Raw genomic sequence first — 14385 nt, 5'->3', positions numbered from 1 at the left:
GATTATGTATAAAAGGATAGTAAAATAAAGTCAGCAGCTGTTTTCACAGAATCCTGGCATCATGAGGCTGATTTCTCGCTGACATGAGTCATGGTACATTACCAGTAAAGGAAGCGGGTCCCCTACATCAGCATGATCACCAATTCAGTAATATATTCCCTGACTTTAACACAAAACATCCACGTGTCCAAGCAAAGGCACCAAATACTTGGCAGCTTCCACTCTGAGAATCAGGAGTTACAGTCATCAGGAATGGCCATGGAGGTTTTTATCTGAAACCACTCAACAGCGGACTCCACTATGTTTCCTTGTCGCTGCCAGTTGGGCTCAAGTATGTCTTCCAACTCCTGTTGTGAGGGAAAGAGATGCTTTGCTCCCCAGCCTTGCAGGATGAAGTTTCTACTTGAATGCTTAAATTAAAAAAAGAGACCAAAAAAAAAAAAAAAAGCCATTCAGCAGCAAGCGTCATTCACACCCACAGGCTTACAAATTATAAAAAAAACAAGCCAAAATATTGACCCAGGTGGTGCCTCAGTCATTACTGCTGATCAAAGATGACGAGTTAACTGAAAGATTTCAGATTAAGCTACATGAAGACACCAGGACAGGAGCAAGGATAGTTGAGGGAAATAAGCCCATTGACAAAAGACCATGGCAATTTTCTCCACAGTTTGTATTATCAACATTTGCTTTCCTTTTATATTAAAAATAACATGCCCTCCTGGTTTCCAGTCTACCACTAGGAGCTTAGAAGCAACCACTCTGTCCTAACAAGTAAAAATCGGAACATACCAAAAAATCAACAACTCTTCCTAGATCCTTCAGGGAAGTGAGGTCACAGGGCAGATCATGGCCCCCAAAGTTAGAGACAGAGAGGTGTATACAGAGAATGACAATTTATCTGAGAAGAAGGCCACACGTGGGAACCTCCGAGGAAGCCGTGTCAGGTTGAACTATGATCAACAAGTGGCCAGAAGTCAGAGTGGGCAACGGTGAGAGGAAGACAGTCCAGAGAGATGCAGTCATACAGGGTGTGGATATTGTCGCTTCCATCCCCCAGAGTTCTACCAGGTCTTCACAGTGAATATCAGAAAAAATTCCCTCGGAGAGCACCGGAGAAGGAATGAACTTTTGTTTTCCTATTTCTCATCACCTAACAAATAATGGCTTGTCAAAATAATAATGGCAGCGATGTATTAATTATGTATGTGTATATGTACGCTCACGTATAAGTGAGATGAATGGCAGCATGACACGGGGGAAGGAGGGAGGAATCAGGATTATTTTGTTATCATAAGATACTCACACTACCCGTGAAGTGGTCAGCTATATTTAAAGGTGGACTTGGATTAGCTGTAATGTATATTGCAAATTCTAGGACAACCACTAAAAAGGGGGGGAAAGCATAAATGATATACTAAGAAGGGAAAGAAAATGAAATCATATAAAAAGCTCAATTAAAACCACAAAAGACAGGAAACGAATGGAAGACAAAATAGGAACAGAGAACAAGGAAAACAAACAGAAAACATTAAGGAATACGGTAGATATTAATCCTACTATGTCAGTAACCACTTTGAACGTCAGTGGTCTAAATGCACCAATTCAAAGAGAGATTGTCAGAGTGGATCCAAAAACAAGACCCAACTCTGTGTGATGTACAAGAAACCCACTTGGAGTATAAGGGCACATAAAAAGAAAGTGGATGGAGATACACCATGCTAACACTAATGTTTAAAAAGCAGTACTGGTTATAGTCATTTTCGATGGAACAGACTTCAAAGTAAGGAAAGGTATCAGGAATAAGGAAAGGCATTGCACAATGACAGAGGGTCAGTTCTCCAAGAAGACATAACAATCCTAATGCACCTGACAACAGAGCATCAAAGCACAGGAGGCAGAAGCTGATAAAACTGCAAGGAGAAACAGAGGAATCCACCATCACTGCTGGAGACTTGAAAGCCCCTGTCTCAGAAATGGACAGAAAAATAAATTGATAAAGTGCACTTTATTGAAATTGACCACCTCTGTTCTATGAAACACAGGTCAAGAGCATGAGAATACAAGCCACAGACTGGGAAAAATATTTGCAAAAAACACATCTAATAAAGGACTATCATTCAAAATATACAAAGAACTCTTTTTTTTTTAAGATATTTATTTATTGAGAGAGAGAGAATGACAGAGAGAGAGCATGAGAGGGTGGAGGGTCAGAGGGAGAAGCAGACTCCCTGCCGAGGAGGGAGCCCGACGTGGGACTCGATCCCGGGACTCCAGGATCATGACCTGAGCCGAAGGCAGTCGCCTAACCAACTGAGCCACCCAAGCGCCCAAAATATACAAAGAACTCTTAAAACTCAACAATAAGACAATGAACACCTGATTAAAGAATGGACACCTCACAAAGATATGCAGATGGCAAATACAGACGTGAAAAGATGCTCCACGTCATATACCATCAGGGAAATGCAAATTAAAACAACAATGAGATGCTATTACACACCTATCAGAATGGCCCAAATCCAGACCACTGACAACACCCAAAGCTGGGAAGGACATGGAGCAGCAGGGACCCTCATCCCTTGCTGGTGGGAATGTAAAGTGGTTCAGGCATTTTGGAAGACAGTTTGGCGGTGTCCTATAAAACTAAACATATTCGTACCATATGGTACAGCAATCACACTGCTTGAAATTTACCCAAGTGAACTGGAATCTTATGAAACCTGTACACAGATATTTATAGCAACTTTATTCCTAATTTCAAAACTTGGAAGCAACCATTATGTCCTTTAGTAGGTGAATGGATAAACGGTGGTCCATCCAGGCAATGGAGTATTATTGATGCTAAAAAACAATGACCTGCCAAGCACAAAAAGTCATGGAGGAAACTCCAATGTGTATTCCTAAGGGAAAGAAGCCAATCTGAAAAGGCTGTATACTGTAATTCCAACTGTGTGACATCCTGGAAAAGGCAAAACTATGGAGACAGTAGGAGATCAGTGGATGTCAGGGTTTAGTGGAGAGGGAGGGATGGATAGGTAAAGCACAGAGGACTTTTAGAGGATTGAAATACTCTGCCTGACACCGTAGTTATGGATATATGTTGTTGCACATTTGTCAAAACTCATAGAGTGGACAACACCAAGAGAGAACCGTAATGTCAACTATGGACTTTGGGTGATTGCCATGTGTTGATGTAGATCCCTCAGTAGTAACAAATGTACCCTCTAGTGGGGGGTGTTGATAATGGGAGAAACTAAAAAATAAATAAATAAATAATGATAATAATAATATGTATAATGAGACTAATGCTACCTGGAGAATTAAAATAAACTCTAAACACCTTCAAGCTGTCTTATATTTTTCACTCACTATGACACTAGCTTATAAGTAGGAATGGGAGATTGAATAGGAGTCTAAAGAGCTTCATTAATCTACAGATGTACCATCTATATTTTCTTATAACTATGTTAGGAGATAATATATAACTTCTTTATAATTTCTAAATATAATAGAAGCTAACTCCAAGAATCTGCCCTCTTACAAGAAATTTTGGTCAAAGAGAAAGAAGAATTGATTTCTAGACAATCACTGGCTTCTGGGTAATGTCAAAAAAAGGTTTTTTACCTCTCTGTTCAAAAATTTCTTAACTCTACAGTTGAGAAGATGAAGTGTCCTTGTTTCTATGCCCTTTCTTCTGAAAGGAGTTCACTCTCCATACAGACTGAGGAACAAAAGCATCTATGGTGACAACATGTTATATATTTAAAAGCAACACCTAGATTTCACAGATTTCTGGAAAATTGACTCTTACTGTACTATATTGTATCATTGAGTAACAAATTATCACACATTCAGAGCTTAAAAAAACATCCATGTATTGGCTTGCGGTTTTGTGGCTCAGAAGTCCAGATACTGAGTAGCTTGGTTCTCTGCCCAGGGCTGTGTTTTTGTCTGTAGTCTCCACTCAGAAAGAATCCACCCCAAGCTAACTTAGTTTGTTGGTCAAATTCCTACCCATGTGGTTAGAGGTCTGAGGTCCCCACTTCCTTGCTGGCTGTCATCTTGGGGTCCCTCAACAGTACCCACCCCCATCCAGAGACCCTCCCATGTATTGAATTACCCTCACTCTTCAAATCTCTCTTGCCCAGAAGAGCCCTGTCCATCCCTTGATTAAGTCAGGCCCACCAAGGACAATGTCCTCGTGTTAAGGTCAACTGATTTGGAAGCTATGCACCTGCACAACTCTTTCACTGCAGCAGGTGTATTAGAGTTTAATTGAATAATTAGAAGAAGGTATTCATACACATGGGGCAGGAATCCTGAGGATCATCTTAGAATTCTACCTACCACCTTTACTGCGCATCTAATTAAATACGATAAAAATATACTAAAAATATTTAATGACTTTAACACTGAATGAATATACATACTGAAAACTTCCACCCACTGAAAATAGATCAAAAATATAACAAGCTTTGTCCTTAAAAATATTAACCATTTCCGTAGTGACATGATAGTCACAAATAATAGGTAATTTCTGTATCGGTTCAAATTTCAGTGAGGACTAGTTCAATGGCTAAGTTCTGGACAGTACTTTACCATACAAAGCATTTTCACGTTTTTTAAACTGCGCTAAGAGCATACACAGAGACTGTGGGGCGCAGGGAGGGGCTTGATCTTCTCATTGCAGAGTTCAGAAATTTTGGAATAGAGAGGTAAAGAAACTTTTTTGACGTTACCCAGCTGTCACTGATTGTCTAGAAATCCATTCTTCTTTCTCTTTGACCAGTATTGTTTTATAAAAGGGCAGGTCCCTGGGGTTAGCTTCCCATGCCTGTGAACTAGCGTTTCTCTCTGTTGCTAGCCCGACGCGGACCTTGCACAAGCTGGAGACCCCAGGCCAGGTTATAGGGTGTCCCTGCGATACTGCTTTACGTCATTGCCCGCCTGCGTCCGAACTCGGCAACGCTGTGTCCCTCACGGGCTCTGCTCAGGTCAAGACGGTAGTGTTCCTTCATGTTCCCTCGGACATAGGGGAGGAAGCTATTTCACAAAGTGGAAATTGAGCCTCTAAGAAGTAACTTAACCAAAGTGACAGGGCTTCTGAGTTCTAGAGCTAGATCCAAACAGAGGACTTCCATAACATATAGAGGTTTTTTTCCACTTTTACTAGAATTACATTTGAAAAGCAGAACATGTCCTTGCATACATGTGGAGCTTCTCAAATTAAACCAGACACAAAACAATTCAGTCACGAAATAAAGACATAAAATATTTTCTATAAGTATAATAAATGCATTGAGAGGGCAAATCATTTCAAATTCGTCCAAATTAAGGGGAAGGGGTGTGTTTCTCCTCGAGCCACAGTACAGCCTAGAACAAAAGCAGCTCTTAGAGGCTGTCCCGTGCATACTCACCACCCCACAGGAGAAGTCTGCAACCTAAGGGCTGATCCCCTCGAAGACACATAGCCCAGACATGCTGCAGGGGCTTCTGGTACCTATTCTAAGGGGGTCAGGGTTGGAATACCACACGCCGAGGTTTAAGGAAATATTTGTTTAAGATGGCTGAACAGCGAGCCGCACCACCGTGGGTGGCAGGTTCATCATGGGAACGAGGGAAAACAAACAGGGGACAGGAAACCTCGAGCTGTCAGCATGGGGCATGGTGTACGGATGTGCCATGTGTCTCTAGAACTCCTTGGTGGCCGCGAACACCATGCCAGCCTCTCATACCAGGGTCATGAGGGTTGGGGCCCACAAAATAATATCCCATCCAATCTTAACGGGTGATGGTCCACAAAGCTATTGACAAACATTATTCTAGTATGGAGGAGTGTTGTGTGCCAAGCCAACGTCTAAGACTGTGGTCCTTCATAGAAACCATGGCTGAGCTGCTTACAGAGTCTCCATCCTTCCGGAAAGTGGGGCTCACAGCCGTTCAGTCGCCAGGCTAACAAAGGGAACTCCAGGCGAAGATCCGGCCTCTGACTCCAGAGCCCCACCAACGCTACTCTATTTAGGACAATTCTACTTTTTTTAAAAAAAAGATTTAAATACTGATCTTTCTCTCATATTCTGCTTCCCAGAGAACACACAGCCTTTAATGCGCGTATTTTTCTGGAGCTCAGCTTCTAACACATGGCATTTTAAATGTTGGCGGTGGCTGGCTACATAGATAGACCTGCTGTCATCAGGGGGCACTGCTAAGGAAGTCACACCCATCATGTGACATTTAGAGATGAGTTTGGGGGTTGACAATAAATTTGAGTGATTTTTTGGCTGATTTTGGCAGTTACATGCTTTCTCTTTATGACATGCTGGGGCGAGGTGGGGGTGGCTTGTGTAGTCCTAGCCCCACGGCCAGGCAGCCCTTCCTCACCCCCTGTTCTAAACAAGTCCATGCTAGAGCAATTCCCTCAGTTTATAGCAGCAAAACGGTTGAGAGGTTAAATGAGTCCAAGTCGGTACTGAAGGTGGTGGGGGCGGGGGGTGGACAGCAACAGTTCCTGACCACCGATGTGCCTCTCAGTGAACAAGCTTCTTGATGGTCCAGAATCGAGAACATCCCTCGCAGCTTCAGTCCACACCAAGAAAATGGACAGTTTCAACCTGGTAATACTGGAGCCCCTTCAGCAACAGCAATGCTGTGATCTCACACGGGAAGTAAACACGGATAATGTAAAAGGTTCTGCAAAGCATCAGTGGCTAGTTAAAGGAACACACTGCATTTCGGCTCCCGATGTCTGATAATTGAATGAAGCGGTCATGGTGGGGGAATGCATTATTAAATAGTACTTCCTGCTCAAATCTACATGCATTTTTCATTTAAGAGGCTGGTCACTTACAATGTTGAAGATGACCTCAAAGGGAATAAATAATTCAAGCTGAGAGAGATGAAGCTTTCAAATTTAGAAGATGATTACTAAAATCTACATTTATCAGAAATGTAATTATATCATAAAAAGTCTCTCTTCCTTTCTACTTCCTGCCCAAATTACACTGAAATATTCATCATTTATAATTCTGAGTCGTAGGTACACTTTATGAGAAATGAACATTTATACATCTAAACCAAAGAGAAAGTGTCACTGGAATATGGGTAGAAAAGGAAACCATATTAGTGGGAAAAAAAAAAAAAAAAAACATGATTTCTGCACCTTAAGTCTAGTTAGTGAAAGAGAACACTGTTGGAAACCATTGTAAACCTCAAAACCAGAGAGCCTCTCGTAGCCAGGGACGCACTGACTTGCCATCGAGGGACCCGTGCTCAGTGGTTAACTGTCCTGTTTAGCCAGACAAGTCACTTCGTTCCAGATACTCAATGTTTCATCTATAAAACCTGGATAGTATATAATTCATAGACATGAGATGATGATCACATGAGCTTGCTTCGAGAAAATGCCATATAAACTCCACTGTCCTGTAGGAAATCATGAAATAATCATGTTGCCTCTTAAAATTCTGAATAAATCCTCCAGCCATTGATGAAAGAAAGGATTACGTTTGAAAAGCTCAGCAATATAAGGAAATCAATGCAGTTATTTTCCCCGCATGACAATAAATAAATGATGGCAAACAAATAAAAAGAGAGAAAAAGGAACCATGACATCCAGGGCATAGCCCAGTGCTTGGCACACCCTCATGGCCACCAGCGAAGGCCTAGCAGTTAGCGGGCCTGGGTGGCGTCCTGGGAGGAATACCTGTGTGCAGAGCACCCAGGGCCTGGAGACGGAGTGCGAACATTTGCAATGCAGTCCACAGTCTATTAAGGTTGGACAATGGAATCAATCCTTCAGTCTGTCAGTCTCCTTATTGATAAAATTGGGAGATTAACAATACTACCTCTTAGTACTTCTGTAAGGGGTAAGTGAGTTAAGATGCAGAAAACAGGTAAAGTAGGGCCCGGCACGTAGTAATGAGTGAAATCAGTATTATCATAGTCTGCTCTTGGTTATGTCTGCCAAAGACAACATGAACTAAATCTCAGCAAGCATGGGTCCTGAGCCCCACCGAGCCTCACTTAGTTACACGTCCTTGATCTATACATTGCTTTTCTCAAATTTTCCTTGCAGGAAGGCACAAAGGAGCCTTTTAAAATGTTGGAAATATCTACAATCAATCTGTATGGTGGCTAAATAGGTGTAATTATATAAAGTTCATTCATTTGTACACCGAAGATTTGTGCATAGTACTGATGTGTTACATCTCATTAAAATATTTTAAAGGGAGAAGCAGAATAAGGTTTAAAGTATGCTGCTTTTGTTTAAGAAAGGATAACATAATGGTGCATACATTTTTTGTACTCTCATTAAGAAACACCAGATCTCAAGTAAGACACTAATAAAAATGTCGAAGGTAGTGAGAGAGAACAGAGCCATTACCAACAAGTGTGGAACTAGGCCCTCATTGTATATTCTGACATGGTTTTGATTTTCGAATCATCTTAACACCTTAAGTATTCTTAAAACACTACATTAAATTTAAAAAAATTCTAAATGTAAGTTTCTGGCTTGGGGCTGTTTTTCAGAAGCATCATTTTATGCACAACAGATTACATTGTTTAGTTTTGTTTCCACTGGGGACTTGAGTATGCAAACAGGATCCTTGTGTATCATCGCATCATTCATCTTCACTACTATTTCGCATTTGAAGGTGGAAGTGATGCAGAGCCCTCTCTGGGGGTATTTATGACACCATATCTGGTTCTGCTTTATTCACCTCTGCCCAGCCATCCTGAGGGGCGTGACGTCACGTACCTTTCAGAGCGAGAAATGCCCAGATGTTATGGAATCCATCTCAGTACAATTCATACCAGATTCTTAGGTTTTGTTTTATTTTGTTTTGTTTTGTTGAGGTTTATTTTATTTTATTTTTTTATTATGTTATGTTAGTCACCATACAGTACATCCTTAGTTTTTGATGTAGTGTTCCATGATTCATTATTTGCGTATAACACCCAGTGTTCCATGCAGTACGTGCCCTCCTTAATACCCATCACCGGGCTAACCCATTCCTCCCCCCCCCGCAGAATCCTCAGTTTGTTTCTCAGAATCCATAGTCCCTCGTGGTTCATCTCCCCCTCCAATTTCCTCCCCTTTATTTTTCCCTTCCTTCTCCTAATGTCCTCCATGCTATTCATTATGTTCCACAAATAAGTGAAACCATATGATAATTGACTTTCTCTGCTTGACTTATTTCACTTAGCATAATCTCCTCCAGTCCCATCCATGTTGATGTAAAAGGTGGGTATTCATCCTTTCTGATGGCTGAGTAATATTCCATTGTATATGTGGACCACATCTTCTTTATCCATTCGTCTGTTGAAGGGCATCTCGGCTCTTTCCACAGTTTGGCTAGACATGAACAGACACTTTTCAAAAAAGACATACAAATGGCTAACAGACACATGAAAAAATGTTCATCATCATTAGCCATCAAATCAAATCCACATTAAGATACCACCTTACACCAGTTAGAACGGCAAAAATTGACAAGGCTGGAAACAACAAATGTTGGAGAGGTTGTGGAGAGAGGGGAACCCTCTTACACTGTTGGTGGGAATGCAGGTTGGTACAGCCACTTTGGAAAACAGTGTGGAGGTTCCTCAAAAAACTAAAAATAGAGCTACCCTATGACCCAGCAATTGCACTCCTGGGTATTTACCCCAAAGACACAGATGTAGTGAAAAGAAGGGCCATATGCACCCCAATGTTCATAGCAGCAATGTCTGCAGATTCTTAGGTTTTTATGCCATGGCTGGAATACTCTGAGGATAAAAGCAGGTAACATTGATAGTGCAGTAGCCAGCTCCCAAGACAGTCCCCAGTAATGGTCCACTTCCCTGAATTCACAGCCGTGTGCGGTCTCCTCCCACATCGTGCCAGAGTTGGTCTGTGTGGCCCCAAGCATCAGCAGAGGTGATGGCAGGTCACCTCCAAAATTACATTATAGAAAGACTGCAGCTTCTGCCTGGATGCTCTCTCTGGCTCTGTCTCACTCTTGAATCACTCAGTACAGTTTTTGCTGGCATATACTCAGTTGTTTTGAAAATATGATATTCAAAACTATTTTGAATACATGAACAAATCTTTACATAATAAAATAAAAATTAAAGCATTTACATATTTTAATGAAAATATATTTATCAGAACTCAAAAGATGTATGTGGGGGAGGGTTGAGATGTTACTCCAGAACCTCTTTAACTGAATCATGGACCTTGGAGCAATAATTTTGGGGGAACAGAAGGCATCTGGCAGAATTCTAAGTGCGCTGTTCAATGTTACTCTCTGGCAGTTAGTCCGTCATTCAGCAAATGTCTCGGAGCAGAAGTTGCTGGCATGTTTGGGACCCTGCAGGTGTGCAGCTAGAAGCGCTCCCTCCCGCGCCAGCCGTCAGTCAGGAGGTGCGAGCCCTGGCCCTGCCCCCCCACACAGCGGCCCCTACCGTCTGGGCACCACCATGTCTCCGTTCCTCCTCGGCTTCCCCAGCTGCTGCGACAGAGCCATCTGAAGGGACGCTGAATCACCCAGACTCCGTGAGCAACCCTACATGTTGGCAGCAAAACTGGGACTTCAATCTAGAACTGACTCATCCTAAAAATCATGCCTTTGCTTCTTCCTTCTACACAATTCCATCTTTTAAAGAATATGTCTGAGCCGTTCATTCAGAAGTCAAAGCTTTTTTTCACTTAAATGTCTTATCAGTGCAGGGGCGCCTGGGTAGCTCAGTCAGTTAAGTGTCTGACTCTTGATTTCAGCTCAGGTCATGATCTCAGGGTCCTGGGATGGAGCTCCGCGTTGGGCTCTGTGCTCAGTGGGAAGTCTGCTTGTCTCTCTCTCCCTCTGCCCCTCCCCCTGCTCTCTCTCTCTCTCACACACAAATAAATATATCTTTAAAAAAAAGAAAAAACGTCTATCAGTGCAACCTTCCACACCCTGACACCTGATGTCAAACTACCAGATTTTACAGTCCTTCCGTGCTCATCGTCTTTCCATCGGAACCTGGAGCAGCTTGGCTCCATGGTAAGCAAATGTCCCTGGTGATAAGCTAGTCTATATGATGGGGACAATTTAAGGGAGCAAAAAAATGGAGAACAAAGGAGCTCCTGGAAACCAAAAGACTAGTAGGCAACCACTCTTAGTCAGATTTAAATCACAAAGACCTCATTAGACTGTTCTTGTTCTGCTGTAGCTAACATTTGATTAGGTGGGTGCCTGGAGTTACTGCCTTTCTTAATTAAATCAGACTCCACTTTTACCCACCCCCAGGAAAAAAGAAAAGAAAAGATGAATTCAGCATCCTCCTCCTTCAAATGCTAATTACCCTAAGCAGTGAAAGTCCTAAATCAGGAGGTTCATGCAGAGGGCTGCCCCATCCAGGGGAAGATCCTGTTCATTGTGTCTTTAATAATGGGCACAGATGTCAGCCCGCCTTCCTCTGAGCGACTTTTGCCTAATAACCCCCTTCAATGTGTCCCAGTTGCACCTGTTCAGCATTTTAAAATGAATTAGTGTGCTTGATTGCCTCCAAAAATCTTGTCCACTTTTGTCAACCTGATTATACTGCCACAATGCAAAGCGATTATATGAACAGCAGCCTCTCGGCAAACTGGAAGGAGGCCAATCCAACCAGCAGCCCAAGCGGGCTTTTGCTCGTTGCTCTTCGTAGAGCCTGCCTGACTTTAGAAGGGTCTTGGATTAATAGCCCCACGAGATGGCTCTCACTGGCCACCAGGTTCAGGAGGACACCTGGGGGGTTCCACGTGGTACTAGAATGGGATGGCGGACTGACAAATCAGAGCCTGCCACACACCCAGAATAGGCAGGTGGGTGACAGATGACACAGGCAATTGGGACCTTGGAGGATCCATAACTGGGGTGAGAAGCAGGCACTGAACACAACAGACTGAGCCTGCAACGGCTTCTGAGCAGGTGCGAGGCAGACGGGAGCCCGGACCAGCCTTCAGTATAAATAAACCACCATTTTAGGGCTGTGTACCTGTTGTCTTCTGTCGGATACACAATGCTAATTCTGCTTTCAGTGAAATTAGGTTAGAAAATAGTATAAAGAGGGCGCCTGGGTGGCTCAGTCAGTTAAGCGACTGCCTTCGGCTCAGGTCATGATCCTGGAGTCCCGGGATCGAGTCCCGCATCGGGCTCCCTGCTCAGTAGGGAGTCTGCTTCTCCCTCTGACCCTCCTCCCTCTCGTGCTCTCTGTCTCTCATTCTCTCTCGCAAATAAATAAATAAAATCTTTAAAAAAAAAAAAGAAAATAGTATAAGAGGTATCAATCTGGACATACAGAACAATTGTTTATCCAGTCTCTGAATCTCTCTCCCCACTCAGTCAATATTCAACCCATACCTTAAGTTTGGGAAATGATTGGGGAAATCATCATAAAAATACACAAGCGATTATTAATAAAGCATTAAAAATGATGTTCAAGTAAAATTTAAGGCATGAGTGAATTCTTGCTGTGCTGTTTTTGACTGGCACAGAGCAGAAATCCAGGCAGTAGGTAGTGAATGAATGAGTGAACAGATGAGTAAATGGGTGGAATAGGGCACTAAGTGAAAAAACTGGAGTTAAATCACATACTTAGACGGATCCAGGCAGATATTTATGGAAAGTATTCAGGGACATATCAACCAAGTTAGCAGTGATGATCGGACTGTAGAATTATTGTTGTGCTTTCCCTCTTTCTAGTTTTTGATATTTCCATATTTTCTATAATAATAATGTGAGGTTTTGACAATGTTAAAAAAAATAAAATACGATTTAAGAGAATTTTAAAAAACCTTTACACCTTCCCTGGCCTATGTCCCTACTTGTTAACAGGAAATTATCAGGATTATGTGGAGCTTTACTGCTTCGTAGCAAAATTAAATGAGAGATGCAAATCGTCCTACAAGTGACATCGTTTATCAGTATATTCCCGTACTTTGTGATCTCTACCACCAGTACAAGCAAAGTCAGATCTGAAACTTAAAGCTTTAACATGAAAACAAATCTTCAGCAAATCAAAAATAAAGGGAACACATCTCCCATGAAGCAAATCATTTCCTTCAAAGAAGTGGTCTCTGAAAGAAAACTGACACACATTCAGCACAGTGCCCTCCCTTCTAAATGTTGCTGTTGATTGTTGTTGATGTTTTATAGCATTGCAGTCTTAGGTAAAACTTTTATTTCCCTCTCTCTCCATAAATACATATCCCTAAAATTCATAAAATAAATTATATTACCATAGTGCTTATTAACAAATGATTTTTTTTGTGATCTTAAGTCATATCTTTTTTTTCTCTTTTTTTTTTGTTTTATTATGTTCTGTTAATCACCATACATTACATCATCAGTTTTTGATGTAGTGTTCCATGATTCATTGTGCATAACACCCAGTGCTCCATGCAGAACGTGCCCTCCTCAATATCTATCACCAGGCTAACCCATCCTCCCACCGCCCCCCCGCAGAACCCTCAGTTTGTTTCTCAGAGTCCATCATCTCTCATGGTTCGTCTCCCCCTCCAATTTCTCCCCTTCATTCTTCCCCTCCTGCTATCTTCTTTTTCTTCTTTTTTTTTTTTAACATATAATGTATTATTTGTTTCAGAGGTACAGGTCTGTGATTCAACAGTCTTGCACAATTCACAGTGCTCACCATAGCACATACCCTCCCCAGTATCTATTACCCAGCCACCCCATCCCTCCCACCCCACCCCCCACTCCAGCAACCCTCAGTTTGTTTCCTGAGATTAAGAATTCCTCATATCAGTGAGGTCATATGATACATGTCTTTCTCTGATTGACTTATCTTATTCAGCGTAATGCTCTCCAGTTCCATCCAGGTCGTTGCAAATGGCAAGATTTCATTTCTTTTGATGGCTGCACAATATTCCATTGTATATATATACCACATCTTCTTTATCCAGTCATCTGTCGATGGACATCTTGGCTCTTTCCACAGTTTGGCTATTGTGGACATTGCTGCTATAAACATCGGGGTGCACGTACCCTTTCGGATCCCTACTTTTGTATCTTTGGGGTAAATACCCAGTAGTGCAATTGCTGGATCGTATGGTAGCTCTATTTTCAACTTTTTGAGGATCCTCCATACTGTTTTCCAGAGTGGCTGCACCAGCTTGCATTCCCACCAACAGTGTAGGAGGGTTCCCCTTTCTCCGCATCCCCGCCAACATTTGTCGTTTCCTGACTTGTTAATTTTAGCCATTCTGACTGGTGTGAGGTGGTATCTCATTGAGGTTTTGATTTGGATTTCCCTGATGCCGAGTGATGTTGAGCACTTTTTCATGTGTCTGTTGGCCATTTGGATGTCTTCTTTGGAAAAATGTCTGTTCATGTCTTCTGCCTATTTCTTGATTGGATC

Source organism: Mirounga leonina, unplaced genomic scaffold (assembly GCF_011800145.1).
Source record: "Mirounga leonina isolate KUSES-001 unplaced genomic scaffold, KU_Mleo_1.0 Mir_117, whole genome shotgun sequence".
Taxonomy (NCBI): Eukaryota; Metazoa; Chordata; class Mammalia; order Carnivora; family Phocidae; genus Mirounga; species Mirounga leonina.
This window is presented reverse-complemented; position numbering follows the sequence as displayed.